At 39.2% G+C, this 14,544-nt stretch overlaps 1 protein-coding gene across 20 annotated transcripts in view; it reads left to right on the forward strand.

The window, feature by feature from the left end:
- Nucleotides 1-346: 346 nt before the first annotated feature.
- LOC117421337 (prominin-1-A-like) overlaps nt 347-14,544 on the forward strand; it is a 104,822-nt gene continuing 90,624 nt past the window's right edge. For 8 of the 20 annotated variants that reach the window (XM_059035397.1, XM_059035415.1, XM_034035610.3 and 5 more), the window contains exon 1: nt 349-687. The gene's annotated coding sequence lies outside the window, so the exon portion shown is untranslated. Of the gene's footprint in view, nt 688-14,544 lie in introns of all 20 variants that reach the window. The other 12 variants (XM_059035344.1, XM_059035388.1, XM_059035365.1 and 9 more) reach the window with 5 other exon arrangements.

Here is a 14,544-nt window from a genome sequence, read left to right on the forward strand (position 1 = left end):
CTAAAAACAATATACAAAACAAAACAGATGAAAAAATACAAAAGAAACAAATCACAACAATAAAAAAAAAAAACAGTGGCAAGAGGCCCACAGAACACAAGTCCTAAATGCACTGTATCACTCTGGTGAAAAAACAGCCTCTTGATTAGATTGTTTATTTAGAATCAAACAACCAACAAAAACGCATATCATTGGCGAGTTTTGCTTTATAGCTACACATCAAATCAATTGGAACAAACGTTTTGCCCTAACATAGCCTAGGCTGGCAGTGGAGGTCCAGAAAACAAACAAAAAAAACCAGCTTGATTTGGATGCTGATGCAGAGTGTATGTATTCAAAAGAATGTCTGCTTTCGGCAGCAGTAACAAAGGACTCATGAGTTTCTCACCGCGTCTCGAATCGATCTCAAAAAGAAAACGCTCCATGCAAAACCAGATGATCCTTTGTGGTTAATACAGGAGTTTGCCGTGACGTAGAGGGGTTTTTTTTTATTGGCTGTAGGACGGAGAAGCGGCTCCTGGGGTTCCTGAGAGTTTGAAAACTGAGAGTAAAACCTTTATCTCCGAGTGGCGAGAGAAGGTAGAGTTTTAAATATATTATCACAATGAAAAACATAGATTAACTATAACCAGTTTATTTGCTACTTAAACGTATTTATGTGTTAATGTGTCAAGCTCAAGAATAAAGGTAAGTACAGTAGCTGCTGTTTTTTTTAAATATATTTTTTAATAGGGTTTGAAAATAGGAGATAGCTTTTCCTGTTGGGTAGGCTACTTTATTGTAATGTAGAGATTAAACATTCCCACAAAGGTATGTCGTTTCAGGGACATTTTTAAATTAGAGAGAATATTGAGGAATGGGATCGTATAGTATTTAACAACATAACCTTTCAAGGATTACTGTATGTTTGATCTGAATGTGTATTTAGAGAACATGACGAGTAATACTAATAGCAGATTGCCGTATTTACACCATTGCTCTAAGTTTGATGCATACTACAAGCGGGGTTTGTGACGAATGAAGCACTGGTTGGCTTAATTTAAAAGTGACCAGTTTTCATTTTACCATTTTATTTATTTGCCTTACCACCGTTACCGTATATATATATATATATATATATATATATATATATATATATATATAATCTCGAAAAACTTACAGAATGTGTGTTCATGACAACAGTATGAGAGTCCTCTGCATACCCGGAGTCGATCCCCCAGACTACTGATTGAAGGACAATGGGGTTTCTTCGCTGTTTTTGCAGGACCATTTTTAATTATCCGTAACTACAAATACTGTATACCCAGTGTTGAGATATGTAGCAATACTAAAAAGAAACCAATTACAAACGTTTGGTCTCGAAGACTTTCTCAATGTTTTTACTAAACTAAAAAGTTCAGACGTTTGTCAGTGAGTTTTAAATGTTTCTGTTAGTATCACTACGAGACAATTTTCAAACATTTAAATTTAAATTATGCTATTTCTTTTACTTCATAAACTAAATGCTTCATAACAGCATGCCTGATCTGGTGTCAACTACAATAAAATAAAAGGATCAAAGTGATCGTAAAGTGTATCAGCAGAGAAAAGAATAAGTTGGGCAAAACAAAGTTTCTTTGTATTTTTTTATTTTTTAAAAAAAAAAAAATTTTATTTATTTTTTTAACAAACAAATGTTATGTTGCTATTACTGTTAATCTATTTAAAAACGATTTGATCCAACACAGTTGTTCAGCTGCTTTATATATCGAATTATATCTGGGATGGCAATTTTATTTATTAGTCTGTTCTTTTTTTATTTTATCATTACACCCTAAAGCACTAGCAAAATCTGGATGTAAATAAGTGACCCTTGAATACTAGGCAGTTAAGATATTTTTCATTTTCTAGTGCCGTACAGGTGGCTGCAGCAACCAGTATGTATTTGACTGTTCAAATTATTCTCCCGTGCCTACGTGGGTGTGTTCTCGACATAAAAGCTATACATCGCACAACTAGACTACTTTTTTTTTTTTTTTTTTTTTTTTTTTTTTTGACAATTGGGTCATTTTCCCACTGACCTGATTTTGTTTTTGATTTAACAGTCGTTTGTAGGATTGAGGCTTGGTTTGATTCAGTGTATTCAAACCCGTTTTTATTAAAGATGCAATGTATTCAACCATGAATAGTGATGCATTACCAGGGTTCTCTCTCCGTGCTCGTTTGCAGTGGCTGATTGATATTTTGGTTCTGGATTTTAAAATGCCCTATTGTTTTTTTAATGACCTGTTGTAGGTGGACCAGGGAATAATCGCTGATAGAGCAAATAAAGCCAAATTACTTTCAACATTATCCATTTGGAATAGTGCAAACTCTGAGTTGCAATGATTTTTCTAAGATTTTTTTAAAATATAATTTATAATTTAAAAATCAATTGGGGGGGGGGGGGGGGGGGGGGTTAAGTACTGCACTAGCTCTAGTTCAAGAGTTACAATTATATAATGGAAATTGTGGATGCAGATTTCACTTAAAAAAAAAAAAAAGGGGGGGGGGGGGCATCATTCCCTGTGGATTGTGGAAAACTGATATTTTCCTCTCTCAAGTTCTCAGAGTGAAATGAGTGGGAACATTGTGTGACAACCACAGCTAGAACCCTAGTGACCCTTGTGTCTTTTGTGTAACTTGTATCATCATGCCATGGCTGTGAAATTGCTGTTTGTACGTTAGTAGACAAAAAATAACGTAAATTTAAAAGTGAACGTTTCTTGAGGTATGTATCATAACCCTATCTGTAGAAGTCCAAGAAAATGAATGAGCTGACTTAATGACTTGTTTCTGTTAACGAGATAATGACCAGTTAATAATAAATAAACGTCCTCAATGATGAAACCTTTCCGTCCTGTTGCTTTGTGTAGGAGGAGTTCACAGTCTTCTATGTTTAAAATCTGAGACAGAGTAAAGGGTTTTATACTAGCTACATGCAAAAACGAACTCAAACTACAGCCTGTTGTGTGTGTGGTTAGTTCACATTGACAGAGAGGTAACAGTGCTCTACCACCTTTAGGCATTGCAACCAAAATTGCCTCCTGCAAATCATATTTTTGTAAATGGTGGGGTTCTGCTCCTATACATTTCATAATCCTACAGAGTAACACAAGCAGCTCAGCTATAGGAAGTAACAATGTTCTTGCCTTTGATGGAAACTTGAATTGAATGAAATAATAATAAAAAAAGCACTATCCCTCTTTTCAGAGGCTCATAAAAGGTATAGACACCACTAAGGTTTAAAAGAGAGTACTCGGTTATCTCGGTTTCTGCTTTCTGTGCATTTTTAGCCTTAGTTTTAGGAAAGTGACTGCAGAGTAGGTCAAGGCCTTTTCAAGTGCATATTGTTTCTTTTTTTCTGTTCCAACTTCCAGCCTTGAAAAAAATGTAATTTGAAAAAAACAGATATTTGAAAACTGTATTGTACATACTATCTATCATACAGGGTTTGGGTTTAAAATGTAAATATACTGTATAACATGTCAGCCTAGATTTTGGGTATGTTAGTTACTTAAAAATGTCCTTACCCTGTATAAACACAACAGTATAATAGGTTATCTAGTTACAAATACTGATAGTCCATATGGGCTTATGGTATCTATATTATTATTATTATTATTATTATTATTATTATTATTATTATTATTATTATTATTAAATGTATGCCATGTGTAATAGAGTCAATTGGCAGTTTTTGTTATTTTAGCCGATAATGCACACTGATATTCATGCTTGAATTTCTTCCAGAACAGAATATAATGTTTGGTCAGGCACGCTTACTATACTAATGACCTACTTTTAAGCTCGGTAAAACTTACGCGAATAGGAAAATATATATGTGCGACAAATGCTGTGGAAAACGGTTGATGTCGACTTTTAAGAAGTTTTTACTCGTATGACAAGCTCGCTCGCTACAGGTGGTTTTATTTTTTACTCACATGACAAGCTCGCTCACTACAGGTGGTTTTATTTTTTACTCACAGCGACATTTTATTCGACACTTGCATGGAAAGCTGTAACGAGCGTATTTCTAGTCCTGGCGCCCTTCCTGTCCATTCCAGTGATGTGAAATTGTTTAATGCGCATGCTCTGATTGAAAGAAAATGTCCAAAATGTCCAATTCATGCCAAAGCTGCCCGATTCCAGACTTGCTGAAGCACCCCCAGATCATCACCGATCCTCCACCACATTTCACAGTGGGTGCGAGACACTGTGGCTTGTAGGCCTCTCCAGGTCTCCGTCTAACCATTAGACGACCAGGTGTTGGGCAAAGCTGAAAATTGGACTCATCTGGGGGTGCTTCAGCAAGGCTGGAATCGGGCAGATTTGTCTTTGTGAAGGACGCATGAATCAAGCCAAGTACAAGGTTGTCCTGGAAGAAAACTTGCTTCCTTCTGCTCTGACAATGTTCCCCAACTCTGAGGATTGGTTTTTCCAGCAGGACAATGCTCCATGCCACACAGCCAGGTCAATCAAGGTGTGGATGGAGGACCACCAGATCAAGACCCTGTCATGGCCAGCCCAATCTCCAGACCTGAACCCCATTGACCAGTTGTCATTTTCTGCAAATAAATGCTCTAAATGACAATATTTTTATTTGGAATTTGGGAGAAATGTTGTCAGTAGTTTATAGAATAAAACAAAAATGTTCATTTTACCCAAACACATACCTATAAATAGTAAAACCAGAGAAACTGATCATTTTGCAGTGGTCTCTTAATTTTTTCCAGAGCTGTATATATATATATATATATATATATATATATATATATATATATATATATATATATATATATATATATATATATTGTAACACAGCAGGGAGGGGGTTAATCCTCCCTGCAGGAAAAAACATGTGCGAATGCACATTTGTTTTAATTTAATTGTTTTGCATTATTGTTTAATTTAATTTGTTAATTGTTCTATTGTTTAATTATCCCCTGCACCTGGATAGTAATTGTAAATTAGGACCAGGTGCAGGGTATAAAGGAGAAGCAGTCTGTTCAGGGCTGCTGAGGAGAAGGAGGCAGAAGGGGTGCGCTGCTTCCAAGCAGTCATTAAAAAGGACAAAAAAAAGTAAGTTTAAAGTAGTGTTTTGGTGTTTAGCAGGTAAACGGCTTAGCCGTCCTGCCATATAGTTGAGGTTCCGGTGTGTTTAGTTAGTGCTCATTTAAGATCTAAGTGTTTATTTGTATTTTATTTATTTTGATTTTGTGTTTTGTGAATTAAAATTAGCGCGTCAGTGCAGTTAAAATTGCATTTCCTGTTCCTGGGTCAGTGTTTTTAAAGGGGCAACGAACCGTGAGTGGTGCGAGTTCTGTTACATATGGTGGCCTAGAGACCAAGAAATGGATTTTAAAGAATTGATCGAGCACATCAATAGAAACACCGCTGCTCAGAAGGAGCAGACGAAGAGATGGAGAATGGAGTTAGGGCTGCCGGAGCCGGAGTTCACAGAGCTGCTAGGTCCCTCCGGCGTTTCCAGGGAGGGACCCAGACGGCTTGTCCAGGGCGACCACAGCGCAGGCCGGTGACCAGGAGCACGGACTGGCAGGCAGAGGCGCGTGGCTGTGGACCGGCGCAGCGATGTCTGGGATTCCAGGGGGAGCGGAGCAGTAGGCAGGGGGAGTGGAGCAGTAGGCACTGCCGTCCCGAGAGCCCAGAGGGGAGGAGCCGCCGCTCCCAGAGCCCAGAGGGGAGGAGCCGCCGCTCCCAGACCTCAGAGGGGAGGAGCCGTCGCTCCCAGACCTCAGAGGGGAGGAGCCGCCGCTCCCAGACCCCAGAGGGGAGGAGCCACCGCTCCCAGAGCCCAAAGGGGAGGAGCCGCCGCTTCCAGAGCCCAGAGGGGAGGAGCAACTGTTGCAAGTCAAGGGGGAGGATGTGCCGCCACCCCTGCAAGCCAGTCCGGCGTTGCCCTTGTCCTGGCAGTGTGGACACCACACCGGAATGCCCAGACCTCCCTCCGCTTGACCTGGCTCCCAGGTCGCAGTACAGCCAGACACAGTCACTTGCTTGGTCCCTTGCTCCACTCCCCCTGGAATCCCAGACGTCGCTGCGCAGGAGGAAGACGTCACTGCGCAAACGGCAGACGTCGCTGGTGCTCCCCCTGCTGGTTGCTCCGTTCCCCCTACCTACTGCTCCGCTCCCCCTGCCTACTGCTCCACTCCCCCTGCCTACTGCTCCGCTCCCCCTGGAATCCCAGACATCGCTGCGCCGGTCCACAGCCACGCGCCTCTGCCTGCCAGTCCGTGCTCCTGGTCACCGGCCTGCGCTGTGGTCGCCCTGGACAAGCCGTCTGGGTCCCTCCCTGGAAACGCCGGAGGGACCAACCCACCCTCAAACCCGCCCGTGGAAGAGGGCGAAAATTGACATTTGTGGACTTGAGGGTGGGTGGTCTTTTAAGGGTGGAGGGAGGTGGCCGTCGAATGGCCGGTGTCTTGAAAAGACAAGGGGGGGGGGGGGGGGAGTGTAACACAGCAGGGAGGGGGTTAATCCTGCAGGAAAAAAACATGTGCGAATGCACATTTGTGTTAATTTAATTGTTTTGCATTATTGTTTAATTTATTAATTGTTCTATTGTTTAATTATCCCCTGCACCTGGATAGTAATTGTAAATTAGGACCAGGTGCAGGATATAAAGGAGAAGCAGTCAGTCTGTTTTTTATATATATATATATATATATATAAAACCAAAAAACACCAAGTGCAAAATAAACAGATGCGCAAAATAAATGTGCAAACAAATATCAAATCCCCAAATAAAATCAAACTGCATAACTAATTCCTGCGTTTTCACAGGCCATGCAGGCCGTGGTGGGGTTGCACTTTGTTATCAATAAGTTACAGTGCAAAAGGCATATTCAGTAATTAATAACGCTTACTGAAACATAAGGTGTATAAAATACTAAAAAGAGAAAAAAAATATATATATTCCTGAAACAGGTTGATTTAAATAAAGGAGGAGAAGGCCAGTAATCATAAATAAACAATAACCAAATAGATAATTGGTAATCATAAATAAACAACTAAGTAAATACAATAACTAAACAATAATACACAGAAATCGTTAATAAACAGCAAAAGCATTAGTAATCTTCCAAACAGAAGCGTTCTTTGCAGTGGTGTGTTTTCCCTTCGGGGGCCCATTTGCGTGACTCGCTTTCAAATACGCTACTCCAAAACCTATTTTTTTAAATATATTGCGTCAGCACACCAAAGAAACCAAATTGTTTTTCAATAAATAAATGCGGTAGAACATTTCTAATAAAATGTAAACTAAAAATATCTGTAAAGAAATATTACTATTATTTCTTAGCTGAAACCCTTATCCAGGGTGACTTACAATTGTTACAAGATACCACATTATTTTTACATACAACTACCCATTTATACAGTTGGGTTTTTTACTGAAGCAATCTAGGTACCTTGCTCAAGGGTACAGCAGCAGAGTCTCCCACTTGGGATTGAACCCATGAACCTCTGGTCAAGAGTCCAGAGCCCTAACCACTACTCCACACTGCTGCCCCTTATTATTATGTAACTGGTTCAAGTTTCATTTCCATTTAAGGTGCTTGCTCGGTAGAATATACTTGCTAGACGCGAGCAAGTAAAAAAAAAAAAAAACTGGAAAATCATCTAGCGAATATATTTTATGCGAGCTGGCAGAAAACGTTGCGCCACATGCAAATTGGCTCTGACATCATCAAAAGAGCAGTGTTTGGATTTTTTTTTTTTAATATCTGAAGACAACAATAAGATAGCCCGAGTTGTGTGCAGCAGAATAGACTTGATGCTACATTAAATCCAACGATGAACTGTGAATAGAATATTATTCTTTTTTTAAAAAGCTCTCTCTGCGTTCCAACAGCAAAACAAGTCCTCTTAGTTAGCGCAGACTGCCAGGTTGTTAAATTATTATTTATTTATTTTAAATTTAGTTATCACCAGTGATTTTTACCTCAGCTTTCTCCCCAATTTGGAATGCCCAATTATTATTTTTATCCTGGCTCATCGCTGCAACTCCCACGCCGACTTGGGAAACGGCAGCAGACACACACGTCGTCCGAAACATGTCCCGTCAAGCCGTCTTTATTCGCGCTGCAGGTCTACAGCGAAGCCACCAGACCCATAGTGCCGGAGGACAACACAGATCTGAGTGGCTTCTGTAGCAGACCCGCAGGCGCCCTGTCGGCCACAGGAGTCGCTGGTGCGCGGTGAACCGAGGATTACCCTGCCGACCTGAGCTCTCCCCACCCGGGCGGTGCTCGGCCAACTGTGCACCGCCCCCTGGGAACTCCCAGCCACGATCAGCAATAGCATAACCTGGACTTGAGCCAGCGATCTCCAGGCTATAGGGCACATCCTGCACTCCACGCAGAGTGCCTTTACTGGATGCGCCAGATATCATTAATATTATTATTTGTTTATTTAGCAGACGCCTTTATCCAAGGCGACTTACAAAGACTAATAGCTTATTGATCCCAGAATCTCATCAAGCAGCTTCTTGAAGGATCCCAGGGTGTCAGCTTCAACAACATTTCTGGGGAGTTGGTTCCAGACTCCCACAATTCTCTGTGTAAAAAAGTGCCTCCTGTTTTCTGTTTTGAATGCCTCTTTATCTGTCCTATCAGTATTGGCCGATATAGGTAGAACATCTTTATCGCTGGAGTTTATTCTCGCCTTTGTTACCATATATTATAATGAATACAATGCTGAGCGTGGTTTATTGGCACCACCGCCTGGGTATAATGTAACAGCCTTTTTTTGTGTAGAGTTGGTTGTGTATTATTCTATACCACTATAGTAGCTATCCAGTGTTTCGAATCTGAGTAGGGAAGGATGGATTTGAACAGTGGAAGTATTTAAATTGTGCCATGAGTCCTGTCATACAGTAGCAAATAAATCCATCTCTATCTTATAATTATTAACCATCCCTGGACTGCTCATATCACAAACTGCTTCAGTTAAGGTTTACGCATGATAGAGAGAACACCTTGACATATTTGGCATACAATGTTATGCTGTTAATCCCTCTGTCAAGGTCTGTTCAGGCTGTTACTTTTAGTAAAAAATAACAGTTTTACAGCATCATGGTTTTAACCTCTGGCACTATCAATAATAGATAATTTATTTACTCTTTTGTGTAAAAGCTTTTGAAAATCCACCTCAGTGTTTTCACATTTGCTACACAGTTTCTTCTGTGACTTTTTTATTATTTGTGTTGTCCAATAAAAGTGAACCATTTTGTTGCTATATTTGAAAAAAATGTTAACAATACATGTTAAAGATTGCTTTTTCCAGTTTACAATCACTGTTTTCTATCCATTTTACTTCATGTTTACAGACAATCCTATCTGGAATTTTGTGTTGCCGGGATGCTTTATATTTGATCACAAAAACTTCTCAGTTATGATGACACAAGAAGTTTATGTATTAGTAACATATTATATTAATTGTATGTAGTTTTAGCCTCTTGTAGATACAGATATGCATTGTATAAGTGTATTTATTCATACCCCCTACACACTAAATATCTTGGCATCGCTGAACAGATACTTGCCACGATTGTAATGTAAAATCCCTCTGACTACCAGTGAGGGGGTAAAATGAGCAATTCCTATAAAATGGATCAGACTTTGTGGCACCGCTGCAATTCTGAGGCTGCTTCCTTATTAAAATCTTTTGCTGATTTTTGAAGAGGAGTTGATTCATGTATTCCGAGTAAACAAGGGGATTAAGTTGGGTAAAGCTGGCAAGACATGCCACACCCAAAATCGCCCATCTGTTTTTTTGCTGGAAAGTTGTGTATGTATGTATGTGTCATTTATGTTTTATATTAGTGTAAATCTATATTGAATTTGTTGCAGTGGATACATTATTTATTTACTCTTTAAACAGACACTAAGCAGCATTAAACATGTTCTAAATGTACTGAGAGACCTGGAGACAGTGTGATTTCCATTTGACCATAGTAGAGGCTTCCTGGGGTTTCTATTTGTAGTGCTTATCAGTTAAGTGTGGCTTGTCTGTAGCCTGGTACAAACATGAGAACACTAGTCTTTATCTGGTTTATGTAATGTTCTTGAGGTCAGCTTGTCATGATCACTGTAGGCTGGTCATTACTGCTGCTCGTTGAGAAGAAAGCTGAATCCGCTTTACATACAAGCATGCTTTTAATCTTCAATCAATATAAACAATGTTGGGGTAGAATTGAAGCGCTTTGGCCAAGCATTACATGTTATAATATGCATCATTTGGTTCTAGCGTTCATCTATACACTTTGCTAGCAAAGCTGTTTATGAAAAAAGTGCAGTGCCCCTTGCTTTCACCCCCCACTGCCCCAATGTTCACGTCTAGTAGTTGTCTCATTTTTTTATTTATAGTACTTTTTGAGGTTAAGCATCTTGTGCATACATAAACATTAATGTAAGCTATCATTAGATCACAAACTGTAAAGTAAATGATATACAGATAGACAGATATCTGTATACCCCCACAGTCTGATACTCTTAACAACTTGTGCTAAAGGTGATAATTTGCAAGTTTCCTCATAATTGGACAAGCAGTTCCCTCGGTATATGCAAACAGGTGGAAATATGCCTGTATCACTACTGTATATCCTTCAAAAGAAATGGCCAAGTAAACAAGACACCCTAACATTTCCAATAAACAATGCCATGTAAACTATTCTGTTGGCAAGTAAGAGAAGCTGTTTTTGTTAATTGCAAGAGCAGTCCTTCTCCACTGTTTCAGTGAACATCATGTTACCAAAGAGGGTAATTCTGTTTGACAACCGCATGTCGCAAGCAATGCAGCGTAATTCAGCTCAGCCAGATGCTTCCCTATTATTTTTTTCTGTAAATTTCAACAGTCCCCTCAAACAATATGGAATGAAATCCTGTGTCTTCCACTGCACTGACCAGTTTAATGCACTTTAATGGGGTTTCTGACCCAGAAGCCATTCAGAAAGAATCCCTCAAGTTCTATCCTTTCTACTTGTGTGCAGTGTTCTATAGTGACAAAGAGGTGGAGGTGGAGTGGATGGGGGGAGTCTATTAAATCGGAATGCCTCTGTGTTTAAATCAATACAATAGCTGCTATGACTATGACAGCGTATTGACTTTCATTAAAGATACAGTCTGCTTCATTCTTTACTAATGTTATACTTAATCGATAACTAAAGGGTGCATTGTGTATGTGTGGCGATTTTATTTTATTTATGTATTTTTTTATTTTTTTGCATTTGATAAAAACCGAGACAGCGCTGTAAATTCTAGTAGGTTGTTATAAATGACATTGTTCATAATATGTGACAGAATCGCCTATTGAGGTGATATTTTTAGAATGGGCATAAAAGACAGTATTAAATAAAATCTTAAACAATCCCTTACTGATCTAATGGACATCTGCTGAAACCAGATACAACTGTGGGTAAAAAAATACAGTTACCAATGTATTATCTAAAAGATGTTGCACCCTGGTGGGTTTGCTTACATTTTACTTCAAAACAAGGTATTTTGATTTAGATTTTAGCTGCTGCATTTTTTATTTGAAGAACCACTTTATTCTTGAGCCTCTAAAACAGGGGTTCCCTTCAGAGACTTTTTTTTTTGCTGCACCCCCCTTCTAGTAAACAGTACAATATTTAGAAAAATGTGATTTTCCTAAAATAACATATTGTAACATAAAAACATAAGAAAGTTTACAAATGAGAGGAGGCCATTCGGCCCATTTTGCTCGTTTGGTTGTTAGTAGCTCATTGATCCCAGAATCTCATCAAGCAGCTTCTTAAAGGATCCCAGGGTCAATCCCGGCTTCAACAACATTACTGGATAGTTGGTTCCAGACCCACAAAATTCTCTGTGTAAAAAAGAGAAATTCTGTTCTGAATGCCCCTTTATCTAATCTCCATTTGTGACCCCCTGGTCCTTGTTTCTTTTTTTCAGGTCGAATATTGTCAATACCTTTTAGAATTTTGAATGCTTGAATCAGATCGGCGCATAGTCTTCTTTGTTCACTGAATAGATTCAATTCTTTTAGCCTGTCTGCATACGACATGCCTTTTAAACCCGGGATAATTTTGGTCGCTCTTCTTTGCACTCTTCTAGAGCAGCAATATCCTTTTTGTAGCGAGGTGACCAGAACTGAACACAATATTCTAGGTGAGGTCTTACTAATGCATTGTAACATCGTGTGTAAAATGAAAGCAGGCTCCACACAGGCAGTAGCTTCATGCTCGAATTATAGCACAGGTCAAATAAACAATTAAGGACCACGCCAAAGCAAAACAAAATAATAAAAACCTCTCTGTGCTAAATTCCATTCTACCTCTCGCTCTCACAGAGACAGCCTCTGTCACTCACACAACTGCGCTCAGGAATGCACTCCTGTTTATCTCTTTGCATTAAACCGAGCCCTCCATCCACCTTCACCAATCCCTTGCATTCTGGGGGTACAAATGCATGTGCAGGATTGGTGAACCCGGACAGATTGGCAACCCCCTCCCCAGCTAGTGGCGTGACAAAGCAAAACATTATGTAATACAGGAACATAAAAGACAAACAAACGGGACAGTCAATAAGTCTTGCAGTGATGGAAATTGGCGGGTCGTTACAATATTGTAGCATTGAGCGTGCTGTAGGTTCTAACAGGATACAGTGCAGCTGGGACAGCGGCAAAGGTGCAACATTTAAATAAGCGACTAACCTTTCATAAAGTTATAAGATATATATATATTTAAGATGGATACACTTTATTACAATCACTATTCATAATTGTATTAACATCAATACATAGTCACGTATTCTTGTTCATTCCACATTTGGAAAGTAAAGACGTGGAAGATTTAAAAGCCCATTTAATTGTTTCACAGCCAAACCCCGTAAATTAAACTGATTGTACTATTATTATTACAGTATACCTTTTATTTATATCACGGCCTGTTTTTACAAGTAGTAATGCCCTTAGTGCTTTTAATCTACGATCATTGAAATTTCAGTTTGTTTATGTTTGTGAAATAAAAGGTATACTTTATTAACAATACTACAATAATAATAGTTATAAAATCAGTTTAATTTACAGTGTTTTGCTGTGAAACAACTAAATGAGCTTTTAAATCCCCCAAGTCCTTATTTTAGCATTTAAAAGCAGAATAAAGAACCAGAAAATGAGGGTGCAACATTTTAATAAGTGACTAAGTGAATAAGCAGTTATGAACAGTAATTGTAACATTTGTCCAGCTTAATTTTTTTAACTAAAAACTAAGACCCCCCCCCCCCCCCCCCCCCCGTTTTATAAACTGCAGGTGTATCTAAATCTAGTTTTTAATTTTTTTATTTGATTTTGTTTGTGAACAAAATGTATTTGATGTTAAAACCTGGCGCCGTTGCACTGTCAAATGAAGGAGGGCTGGGTGATAGAGTCGCTGAAATGACACAAGCTCTGTGGACGGGATTGGTCAGATTAAACATGATCCCTGTGTAGTTGATTGAGTCAATCATCCTGGAGCCCACTGAGTCTGCCATTTACCGTGGAGGTTTTACAATCGCCAGGAAGTCCGAAAAAATGATTTTCCAGTCAGGTATTGGCGCCCCCCTAATAACCTTGTCGCGCTCCCCCAGGGTGGTGTGTCCCACAGTTTGAAATCCTGTGCTCTAAAAGGTCATGGATATCCTTAAACGATCTCCACAGGGAATTCTCTCCTACTGCAGCTGGTTCATTACTGCATTTCTGCATACAGTGTGATACTGTAGACTGGTGAATTCATCAATTGCACCAGTTACCCCCACCCCCTCCTTTATTACATTTCTAAATCCAAAATACAGGTTAATGCCAGACTTATTGAAAAGCCCTGATTGTTTCTGTTTCAGAGGAATGGCTTATATCATTGGGATTGTTGTTGGCTGTCATTGCTCTTGACAAAATAAAAGATAAAACCACTAGTGGGTAATTGTAGGAAGTATTTAAGGACACACTATCAGTCCAAGTACTTTTGAAGTACTTTTTAAACAAATCATTGTGTTGATGCTAAATTAGATTTCTGTGATATTTGGCAGTATATGGGCAGCAGTGTGGAGTAGTGGTTAGGGCTCTGGACTCTTGACCGGAGGGTCGTGGGTTCAATCCCTGGTTGGGGACACTGCTGCTGTACACTTGAGCAAGGTACTTTACCTAGATTGCTCCAGTAAAAACCCAACTGTATAAATGGGCAATTGTATGTAAAAATAATGTGTAAAAAAAATAATGAAATTGTATGTAAAAGATAATGTGATATCTTGTAACAATTGTAAGTCGCCCTGGATAAGGGCATCTGCTAAGACATTAATAATATTAATATCTATTAGACAGAAATAGCAAGTTCTGTTTCTCCATGTTAATTTTACTGTTCTTCCTTGGCTGTGTTTATGGGTGCAATAGGGTTCCCACAGTACAGCTGGACATTTTATCTGTTCACTTCCTGAACCTGTGTTGGTGCCAACTGTGTTGTATTCTTATAGAAAAAGAATAGTTTTAATCCACCTG

This window comes from Acipenser ruthenus, chromosome 1 (assembly GCF_902713425.1).
Source record: "Acipenser ruthenus chromosome 1, fAciRut3.2 maternal haplotype, whole genome shotgun sequence".
In the NCBI taxonomy this organism is placed as follows: Eukaryota; Metazoa; Chordata; class Actinopteri; order Acipenseriformes; family Acipenseridae; genus Acipenser; species Acipenser ruthenus.